We start from the raw sequence: 8,378 nt of genomic DNA, 5'->3' as shown, positions 1-8,378 counted from the left end.
GTAAGAAAAATCATCTCACAAACTGTAAGATTGATGATATCAGTGGGTGCCCAAACTGACTGCACATCTGAGTAACATTGACAAATGCATTCCAGGCACCAGGTAAGGCCACTGAATCAGAATCACTGCAATGGGGTTGATGGACTTGTATTTGCACTCACTTTCCCAGGTGTTGTTTCTTACTGTGATCAGCTTGGGGGTAGGAACCATTAAGCTGCATCACATCATCCCAAAGCCACAATACAAAAGTAAGCCAGAGCAGAACAACAGGATATGTTCATTGCAGCCTCTAAAGCCCAGAGAAACTGGGGGACTCTAAGAGACCTGGATCCTTGGGCCCCATTTTAGCTTTATCTGGAGTACAGCAGAGACACAAGCCCTTGGAGACATGTGCTTGAGACACTGACCTTCCACGTTGGAAACAGTGAAAGCCCTAGTTTCAAATTCAAACTTGCTTTGAATAGAATTTTTTTTTTTTACCTTTTCTGCACAGTGATGAGACCGGTCTTCTCCAAGCCTCTCACCTTACAAGAAAAGGAATCATTCGGCTAAGAATTCAAACTTCAGTAGAGATATGTAAGTAAAGAGGACTTATAAATAATCTAGCTGCCTAAGAAGAAACTAGAAAGTTAGCAAGTGCATTCATATTTTGGACAGTTGTGCTCACTAGAACAGAGGCATTCAGACATGAAGAAAAGACCCCTTAGTAAAAGAGAAGTAATTCCTTCCTGTACTAGGACATTATCTCCAACTTCAGGCAGGTGGGATCACAGCTGCCTGCTCTAGAGCATGGGTCGCTTTTGCATTTAGGATGTGTTTGACATCCTGACACCTGCACCCATTTTGGGGAGGCCAAGGGAGAGCTGGAATTGCTGGTGGTGTTGGACAGTGCATGGAGATTGTTCAGCAGGAGGAGGGTAAGTGCAAGGAGAAAGACCAGGACATGCTGAGAGACAATGAGCAGCACGAATAGGGACAAGTGCACGATGAAAACAAAAGTTAGTGTTTCATCTTTAAAACTCAAACCAATTATTTGTTCTTATAAGTAATAAAAAGTATTTTTCTATTTACAGGAGAATTTAGTTGCAATGTAGAAATCAGAAAAACTAGGGCCAGGCGTGGTGGTTCATGCCTGTAAGCCCAGCACTTTGGGAGGCTGAAGCAGGCGGATCACCTGAGGTTGGGAGTTCGAGACCAGCCTGACCAACGTGGAGAAACCCTGTCTCTACCAAAAATACAAAATTAGCTGGGCATGGTGGCACGTGCCTGTAATCCCACCTACTCTAGAGGCTGAGGCAGGAGAATTGCTTGAACCCAGGAGGCAGAGGTTGCAGTGAGCTGAGATTGTGCCATTGTACTCCAGCCTGGGCAATAAGAGCGAAACTCTGCCTCAAGAAAAACAAAAAAAGAAAGAAAGAAATCAGAAAAATTTTAAGTTCAGGTGTAAAACCCTAAACCATAGCTTCAATTTAATCTTTGTAAATAGAACAGAGTAAAAACTCCATAAAACATACATTGTGCCATAAAAACCACAATGGATTATGACTTACACCTTCCTCTAGGGTATTACACATGTACCCAGCAGATCACCAACCACCCCTGACCATGACTGATCTCACCATGTTCTTTTAGTGGAAGACAATCACAGATCAATGGTATTAGGCCAACTCAAAAAAACATCTAACAAGCAATATTCCATAAAAACTGCTCATGGGCCCTGTTCTGTTTAATATATAGGGGAACTAAATGAAAACAACAAAATAGCCTCAGTTTTATAAGATTTCCCAAGATAGGTGGTCTCTGCATATTTTCAGGAGGTATGTGTAAATGATTTTGATCACTTGAAATCTTGAAAACAGCAATTGTGAATCTTGAATGACATCCATAACTGAGATGTATGAAATGGAGTATTTAGAGACATTAAAATACAAATCAGCCTACAGATAGTGGAAAATCTTCAGCAGTAAGGATGTCAAACTGGTTGTAAGTGTAGTGAAAAGCCAGCATTCTGCCCCAGTAAGGGAAAACAAATCAACATAACAATGGGATGCCGCAAGAAGAATATTGAGACAATAAAGAAAACATTTTGAAAATGAATTATTCACTCACATAGTATTATATTCTGCTTTTAGTCCTACACTTTTTAGAAGACACAGAAAAAACTGCAGAAGACCCAGAAAAGCACATCATGGCAGTCTAAAACTTCCACATCTTTTACTTGTAGAAAAGCCTTCAGATCTGTTTTTACTTAAAGAGAAGGGGGGCAACTTCATCACAACAATTGAAAATAAAACCTGTTGGGAAATTATTTCTGCCTTGATGATTTTATACACATAAAGGATGAACAATGAGAAATATGCTTAGATTTATTGGGAAAGAGATAGGTCTGCGGTACTGTCACAAGGGTACACAAATACCCAGAATGACAGCTGAGGGAGTGGTCCCCATCGGTGGTGACCCTCAGGGGAGATCAGGAGGCCTTGTGTTTCAGCATGGCCTAGGCAAGTGGAAGGCAGGGGCTCCAAGATGCCATGACATCCCCACCTTCTAATTCTGTAATAGCGACGGCAGACCATTACCTGACCCACTGGGCACTACTTCCCTCACTCCCTTCAGAGTCTAAGCTACAGTCAGTGTCTTCTGCTCCAAGCTCTGGCTCCTTAAACTTTGTTTTTGTGGTTAAGGACTTCCAGGTGTTGTGGGGTGCTGATCAAGTTTTTCTGAACAGTAAGGTAAGAATTCCAGTTATAGTCATCCCTCAGTCTTGGTCAAATCTGTTTGATTTCACTAGTTTTTAACCCATCTTGGGCTGGATTTCTTCTCCCCAGTCCCTGGCTCTACCTCTTCTGCCACAAACGTCAGCATAGCAGAATCTGTCAGCCCTTTGTCCAGTGAGAGAGCAGAAATGAACATCCTAGAAATCAACCAGGAATTGCTCTCACAGCTGAAAATGAGCAAACAGCAGTTCCGAGACCTCAAAGAGAAATTTCTTGTCTCTGAAGCTTCTGCCAGCTACAGAAATACAGAAAGTTCTTTTTTTTTTTTTCTTTTTTTGAGACGGAGTCTCGCTCTGTAGCCCAGGCTGGAGTGCAGTGGCGCGATCTCGGCTCACTGCAAGCTCCACCTCCCGGGTTCATGCCATTCTCCTTTCTCAGCCTCCCGAGTAGCTGGGCTACAGGCGCCCACCACCACACCCGGCTAATTTTTTGTATTTTTAGTAGAGATGGGGTTTCACCGTGTAAGTTCTGCAGGTTCACTATCACCAAAGTGATGAGTGATCACTGTCTTCTCTCTGAGAAACTAAACACTCTTTAGACCCGATTCCTCTCTTCTCTTCATCAAAATAAATTTCATCCTTCCCTTACTCCCAGAAAGGTAGAAGTATATATTTTAATCTCATTTTGCTGAGGATTGAAAAACTGGACACAAAGTGTTTAGCAACTTTTCCGCATTTGCAGTGAAGTGTAGGGTGGGGTTAGAGTTAAAATCCCAATTATTGATGCCTGATGCAGACACAAAACTTCCTGTTTTTCTCAGTAACAGCCTAAACCATTTTTACCAGGATCCTCTCTGTACCATATAAAATCCTGCAGGCAAATAACGTTTAGTCTGTTGGTGTAAATGTCTGGAACTAATGAACTTTTATTCAATTTAAGCGTCTATTGAGGCCCAATAGGCAAAGCCCTGTGCTGTCCGCACTGGGGGAAAGATGGTGATAGTTCACAGTCCCTGCTTTCCAGGAGCTTAATGAGGAGTCTGCTCTGAATAGAACCTGTGGTATCCATAAGTGACAGCATCAGGAGCAGGGACGACCCTGATGAGAGGGAAGTCCTGCTTCCTGGAGCACAGGCTTTTATTCCTAAAGAGGAAGAAAGGGAGTGCCCAAGACTCTGCTGAGGTAACAGTGCAGTGTGGAGAGGAGGGACCCTGGGCTAGTCTCCTGGGCTCCAATCCAAGTTGTTTGTCTTCTCTTTGTCTCAGTTTCCTTATCTGTTAATAGGGTCCTATAATAATTCCTACCTCTGTAAATTGCTGCAATGAATTACCGGAACTCGTTCTTGTAAATCTCCTGGAAGAGTCCTTGGCACAGAGTAAAAACTATTTATTAGTTATTTGTGCTACTATTTCTAATTTAACACAAACTTTATTAGCATTTGGGCATATTTTTTTCAGGGCCTTATTGTCTTATGCCTCATATTTTACTTGTGTCCAGATATGATTTTAAAAATCTCTGTGGTATTTGTGCTTGAAATTCCCAATACAAGGGAACCACCAGTCCCATAGTTCTAGGGGCCTTCCTGACTGTACAGGAAATCACTGCTTTATGTTCCAGCCTAGTGTTTTACAGGAGGCTGCAAGGCTTGGTAAAGTGGCCCATGATTTTGAGTCACACCTTAGTGGATGTGAATTCTGACTCTGCCTCATTCCAATTGAGTCATGTTTTCTAGTTATTTCATGTGCCTTTGAGTTTCTCTTTCCTCATTCACAAATTGGGGAGTATCAGCGGCCTTGTATTTGGGAGGTTGGTAAAGATATGGAGGCCCAATAGGCAAAGCTCTGTGCCAGCTGCACTGGGAGAAGTGATGGTAGCACAGAGCACCTGCTTTAAAGGAGCCTAAAGAGGAGGCTGCTCCTGCCAGAAACTGTGGTACCCGTAAGCGACAGCATCAAGTGCCGCCGAGAGCTTGGTACTGGGGATCCTTGTGTCCTTGGGGTGGACCCTGACTCCTCCTGTGTCCGGAATTGGTGGGTTCTTGGTCTCACTGACTTCAAGAATGAAGCCTCGGACTCTCGCGGTGAGTGTTACAGCTCTTAAGGTGGCGCATCTGGAGTTTGTTCCTTCTGATGTTCGGATGTGTTCGGAGTTTCTTCTTTCTGGTGTGTTCCTGGTCTCGCCGGCTCAGGAGTGAAGCTGCAGACCTTCGCGGTGAGTGTTACAGCTCTTAAGGCGGCGCGTCTGGAGTTGTTCGTTCCTCCCGGTGGGTTCGTGGTCTTGCTGGCTTCAGGAGTGAAGCTGCAAACCTTCACGGTGAGTGTTACAGCTCACAAAGGCAGTGTGGACCCAAAGAGTGAGCAGCAGCAAGATTTATTGCAAAGAGTGTAAGAACAAAGCTTCCACAGTGTGGAAGGGGACCCTAGTGGGTTGCCACTGCTAGCTCGGGCAGCCTGCTTTATTCTCTTATCTGGCCCCACCCACATCCTGCTGATTGGTAGAGCCCAGTGGTCTGTTTTGACAGGGCGCTGATTGGTGTGTTTACAATCCCTGAGCTAGACACAAAGGTTCTCCAGGTCCCCACCAGATTAGCTAGATACAGAGTGTGGACACAAAGGTTCTACAAGTCCCCACCAGAGTAGCTAGATACAGAGTGTCGATTGGTGCATTCACAAACCCTGAGCTAGACACAGGGTGCTGATTGGTATGTTTACAAACCTTGAGCTAGACACAAAGGTTCTCCACATCCCCACCAGATTAGCTAGATACAGAGTGTGGACAATCAGCAGGATGTGGGTGGGGCCAGATAAGAGAATAAAAGCAGGCTGCCCGAGCTAGCAGTGGCAACCCACTCGGGTCCCCTTCCACACTGTGGAAGCGTTGTTCTTTCACTCTTTGTAATCAATCTTGCTGCTGCTCACTCCTTGGGTCCACACTGCCTTTGTGAGCTGTAACACTCACCGCGAAGGTTTGCAGCTTCACTCCTGAAGCCAGCGAGACCACGAACCCACCGAGAAGAACGAACAACTCCAGACGCGCCGCCTTAAGAGCTGTAACACTCACCGCGAAGGTCTGCAGCTTCACTCCTGAAGCCAGCGAGACCACGAACCCACCGGGAGGAACGAAGAACTCCAGACGCGCCGCCATAAAGGTTCTCCACGCCCCCACCAGACTCCGGAGCCCACCTGGCTTCACCCAGTGGATCCCGCACCGGGGCTGCAGGTGGAGCTGCCTGCCAGTCCCGCGCCCTGCGCCGGCACTCCTCAGCCCTTGGGTGGTCGATGGGACTGGGCGCCGTGGAGCAGGGGGCGGCGCTCATCCGGGAGGCTCGGCGGCACAGGAGCCCAGGGAGGGGGTGGGAGGCTCAGGCATGGCGGGCTGCAGGTCCCGAGCCCTGCCCGCGGGAAGGCAGCTAAGGCCCGGCGAGAAATCGAGCTCAGCGCCGGTGGGCTAGCACTGCTGGGGGACCCAGTACACCCTCTGCAGCCGCTGGCCCGGGCGCTAAGCCCCTCATTGCCAGGAGTCGGCAGGGCCGGCCGGCTGCTCCGAGTGCGGGGCCCACCAAGCCCACGCCCACCCGGAACTCCAGCTGGCCCGCAAGCGCCGCGCACAGACCCGGTTCCCGCTCGCGCCTCTCCCTCCACACCTCCCTGCAAGCTGAGGGAGCCCGCTCCGGCCTTGGCCAGCCCAGAAAGGGGCTCCCACAGTGCAGCGGTGGGCTGAAGGGCTCCTCAAGTGCCGCCAAAGTGGGAGCCCAGGCAGAGGAGGCGCAGAGAGCGAGCGAGGGCTGTGAGGACTGCCAGCACGCCGTCACCTCTCACTCCCCTGCAGGCAACGACCGCAGCAGCATGTCCAACCTCCCACCGAGACAGGTGTGTCTTTTCTTAGAGTGTGAGGAGCACAAAGGCATCACAGAATCTGAGCTGGGGGAGAAGATGCAGTTCAAGGAGGAGAAGCTGGCAGAGAAGTCGACACAAGCTGAGGAGCTCAGGTGAGGGAGGCTCTGTGTGGTGGGGCAGGCAGGTGGAAGGTGTGTGAGTCTCGGAAGCGGGGCAGCTCAGCTGGAGAAATAAGAGCTAACCTGGGCCAGGAGAAGGGCAGGAATTTACATAGCAGGCACATGTCGTGCAAACATTTATAAAACAATTACAGAACAACAATGCTAGTAAATTATGGGCTACAGTTGTTACTCAGAACAAGTAATTATTGAGGCAAAATTTGTAAAACACAAAATTAACCAAAGGAAAGTGAACAACTCAGCAGCATTTAGTACATTCAAAATATTGTGCAATCACCACTACATTTTCTCTTTCTAAATGTTTTATTTTAATGTTTGTGGGTACATAGTAGGCATACATATTTATGGAGTGCCTGAGATATTTTGGTATAGGCATACAATGGATAATAATGACATCGCATAAAATGGAGTGTCTATCCCCTCAAGAATTTGTTGTTTATGTTACAATTGATTATACTCTTTTAGTTATTTTTAAATGTACAATTATATTATTAGCTATCATCACACTGTTGTGCTATCAAATATAGGTCTCATTCATTCTATTTTTTTTGTACACATTAACCACCCCCATAACCTCAGCTCCCACTATGCTTCCCCGCCTCGGGTGACTATCCTTCTACTCTCTATCACCATGAGTTCAATTGTTTTGATTTTTAGATCCCACAAATAAGTGACACCATGCGATGTTTGTCTTTCTTTGCCTGGCTAATTTCACTTTGCATAATGACCTCCAGTTTCATCCATGTTGCTGCAAATAACAGGCTCTTATTCTTTTTTATGGCTGCATAGCACTCCATTGTAAATAAGTATCATATTTTCTTTATCCTTAGAATCACCTCCTGACTTACTGGCTTCTCATTCTTTCATTCATTTGAATGTTATTATCTTGACCCTGTCATTCTTTCATTCCTTCATCTCTCTGAATAACCTCAGCTGTACTTGGCCACATTTCTATGTGTGGCTTTGTGTCCAGTCACTGCATATTGTGCTACATGTGCTATTTTTACGTGGAAATGTCCATGTAATGAGGAACTAAAGGGACACTTTTCTGAAACAAATTTGGGAAGAAATCTAGTTTTCTTTACACAGGAAAAAGTTGAATGTTGAGGAATCTTATAGGAACACTCTAATACAGAGGAGGGCTTTTAGTAAAAAATTATATTTTGGCTGGGCGTGGTGGCTCACCCCTGTAATCCCAGCACTTTGGTAGGCTGAGGAGGGTGGATCACCTGAGGTCAGGATTTGGAGACCAGCCTGGCCAACATGTCATAAACCCTGTCTCTAATAAAAATACAAAAATTAGCCCGGCGTGGTGGCATGTGCCTGTAGTCCTAGCTACATGGGAGGCTGAGGCAGGAGGATATCTTGAACCTGGGAAGTCAAAGTTGCAGTGAGCCGAGACTGCATCACTGTACTCTAGCCTGTGGGACAGAGTGAGATCTGTCTCAAAAAAAACCTTTTTCTGTTTGTCAGAGCCATTTCCCCAAAACTGTGCTAAAATTCTGCTTGGAGGGCTTCTTGAGGATATTCTCACATAAATCTCTGTTGCAATTCTTAGAACTGATCACTGATCCCTCTCCACTCTTACATTTTCTCTACTATCCTACCTTAGATGATACAAAGCCCTAGTTCACTCTCAGGCGTGAG

General features: G+C 46.3%; 1 pseudogene; it reads left to right on the top strand.

Moving 5' to 3' along the window:
- Positions 1-2,905: 2,905 nt before the first annotated feature.
- LOC101145390 (putative neuroblastoma breakpoint family member 5) lies at positions 2,906-8,377 on the top strand (annotated as a pseudogene).
- The last annotated feature ends 1 nt before the right edge of the window (position 8,378 follows it).

The sequence above is a fragment of the Gorilla gorilla genome, chromosome 2 (assembly GCF_029281585.2).
Source record: "Gorilla gorilla gorilla isolate KB3781 chromosome 2, NHGRI_mGorGor1-v2.1_pri, whole genome shotgun sequence".
In the NCBI taxonomy this organism is placed as follows: domain Eukaryota; kingdom Metazoa; phylum Chordata; class Mammalia; order Primates; family Hominidae; genus Gorilla; species Gorilla gorilla.
This window is presented reverse-complemented; position numbering and strand designations above follow the sequence as displayed.